The sequence below is a fragment of the Nannospalax galili genome, unplaced genomic scaffold (genome assembly GCF_000622305.1).
Source record: "Nannospalax galili isolate Female #2095 unplaced genomic scaffold, S.galili_v1.0 scaffold906, whole genome shotgun sequence".
NCBI lineage: Eukaryota > Metazoa > Chordata > Mammalia > Rodentia > Spalacidae > Nannospalax > Nannospalax galili.
The window spans coordinates 455,923-458,955 of NW_008354693.1; the positions used below are offsets into that span (position 1 = coordinate 455,923).

A 3,033-nucleotide genomic window follows, 5' to 3' on the forward strand; every position below is an offset into this window, starting at 1 on the left:
GGTCCCCATAGGGTGTAGGCAATTTTGGGGAAACTAGAAAATAACTAGGCCAGGTCACATAGAATGGTAAGATGGATGTCTTTTAGTCAGGGCCCTGTTACAGTTAACATCAAAATAAGAGAAACATGACTCCAAATTTAGTATAATTTCTCTCTTTCTTTAATTCAGCATGGTGCAATTAATAATTGACTAAATACTTATTTTTAATTGATTAAATATGAAAGTTCAAAGTGTACTTAATTGTGGAATCATCAGTTTCAACAATGAATGGCATTTAGTTTTACGATTCTGTACTTACTGCATACCAGAGGGGAAAAGTAACTAAAGATAATGTCTTTAATCTTCCATGAATTGTCCCCAATTTCTAAAAGAAGCAACGATGCATTTAACTTATCCATTGTATATAAGAATTTGGAGCCCAAAGGTGATAAGCTTGGATTATATCTTCAGGAGAGAAAGTTTGTGAGCTGTAAGCACAGAAGAGAAATTTTCTGTTATGCACTTAGATTACTGCACAGAAATAAGCCAGGAGAAAGACATCCACAAAATTTGCTTAGCTTAACCCAGACACTCAAGGATTTGTGTTTACTGTATATACATAGAGACAGGAGCTGTATATGTGTACAGTTAGTGTGCATCTCCACATCTCCTAGGCCCCTGTACAAGCACTGAAGCTGCCTTCACCACAACAGAAATGAGTCTGTCATCCTGACCTTGCTTTTCAGGTAAAGCATTGGAGTTGCTTGGGGTTGGGGGTGGAGAAAAGACCCTAAAAGAGAGGAACAGCTGAGAGTTCCAGAAAGCCAACATGTACTAAACACATTAGAGCAAAGGGTGAAAAAGACAAGGAGCTCCATAAGAGAGCACCAATGGCCATAATTGGAAATGTCTGAATGACAAAATAAATACAGTAGTGCTGGGCTGTCATTCAGAGTATGAAACAGGCATGCCTGAGTCCTTAGTTGATACAAATAGAGAAGCCAGGAATCCATCTTCTAAAATAAAATAGCAAATGCCTTTCACAAATGCTCCCTTCAGATGTGTTACATGTAGGCTGTCCTTTCATCCAAGGCACACACAGCCAGAGGGAGCAACTTCTTAGTGCAGAGGAACATGACTCCACCTCCCTCTGATCATGCTGACAGCAAGCCACTAGATCTACTGAGAATTGTACTTCTCTCTGACCTTTCTGCCCCAAACACAAAACCCAGACTAACCCAAATGAAAGGATATTTTACTGAACTCCAGACCAATATTCCCCTACACTGTCAATGTCATTGAAAAGTCAGGAACCTGAGGCTATGCAGTGACTATCTGAAGTCTTCTGGAAGTGTCCACAGGACAAGGAGAAACCTGGGGAAGAAGCTCTGGAAAGTCTGTGTAATGGGAGCTGTTTCAACTGAGGGTCATGGTCTCATACACAACTTCTTCCTGCAGTGTGAAATGCTGATGTGGTAAAAAGAGCTCCAGTGGCCGTTAAAACAGTGGATGTACTTATTAATTGAGGATGACTGAGCAGAAGGGTAAGTGAGCCTGGGTCATTGACACTACAGAATATCACACCAACACCAACCATAGAACTAACATTCTATGTTGGTCCCACAAGAAGTGAAACAGCATTGCAGCATATTTCCTAGAATGCATCCCTGTCATTAATCAGCACCAGTCATTGTCACTTGTCTCTGATGTCTTATTTTATAAGGAAAAATGAGACTTTGTTTATTAAAATCATGACTTTTCTACAATACACAGTTTAAGCTAACCATGGGTCACAAAGCTAACATGGTTGTAAACCACATAAAAGTATTTTGGTTAATGACAGATTGGATGTATGACAGCTGCCCTGTAAGATTGTAACAGAACTGAAAATGACCTGTTGCCCAGTGAAATTCCTCACACCCCCACATAGTGCCTTACCCCTGTGTTGATGCCGTCAATAAACATACTTCACTGTCAGAGCTATAAAAATATAGCACACACATATGACATACCTGACAAGGGTCAAGAACAACTGTCCTGGTTGAATGTACTGTTTAGAAGTGACTCCCATTCTGGGTAAGAGGTTTATTGTAAACCAGTGTCCACTGGCAGCAGCCTCTTCTGTCTTGTAGCCTCTACATCTCTTGATCACACCAGAAGGCCACACTAAACAAATGGCCTGCATTAAGTTGGCTTGAGTAAACACATGTTCTGCTGATCCCTAGGAAACAGAATTAGCCCCTTTCCTTCTTCTAACCCTGTTTAGTACTGAACTATGACAACACTCCACAGAGATACCAAAGAGAATGTTGTGCCCATTGTATCAGTCTATAGGTCTTGATTGGGTTGGTTTTCTCCACCAATTAAAGAAATAAAAGGCATGAAAAATATAAGATATAACAGACTTTATTTAGAAAGAATGAAGAATCACACATTCACACCCACACTCATACAGAGAGAAAAGCTCTCCACATTTCTGAAAATTGATTCAGAAACCAAAAAAATCTAAAGCCCCCATGTGGGCCTGGTCTTTTACATGTCTTTAGAGGTAGGAGGCATATCTGCCTCCCTTAATTTTGATTGGTCTACTTAAACAAAAAAGTGGACATTGTTAGGTCACTGCTTCAAGCTGAAATATGTCCAGAGGAACACTACTCTAAGCCGATCAGTTGAAGGGGCCTGGCACTGTTGGAGTTAAAAAGAAACCCTTGTTGATTGTGACAGTGTATATGGTAAAATTGGAATGATCCAGAGAAGCGTGGAATAGCCTCTGCACAAGGATGACAGGTAAGTTTGTGATGTGTTCCATGCATTTAATCACAAACATATATGTACCAAATTCTGGTGCACCAATTGAAGACACAGATTAACCCCAACTCAGCTATGATAGGTGGCTACAATACCCCACATTCTCCCAAAAATAGGTCATCTGGACAAATAATAAATACAGAAACATATAAATTAATATTATCATACATCAAATGGACCTAACAGAAAACTGAAGAATATTTCATCCAAGTACCAAAGAATGTATATTCTACTCAGTAGCCCATG

At 39.7% G+C, this 3,033-nt stretch overlaps 1 non-coding gene across 1 annotated transcript; it reads left to right on the top strand.

Moving 5' to 3' along the window:
• The first annotated feature begins 2,683 nt into the window (after window positions 1-2,683).
• On the top strand, window positions 2,684-2,794 carry LOC115067485. Its single transcript, XR_003846897.1, has one exon. It is a non-coding gene; the product is annotated as a U6 spliceosomal RNA (small nuclear RNA).
• The last annotated feature ends 239 nt before the right edge of the window (window positions 2,795-3,033 follow it).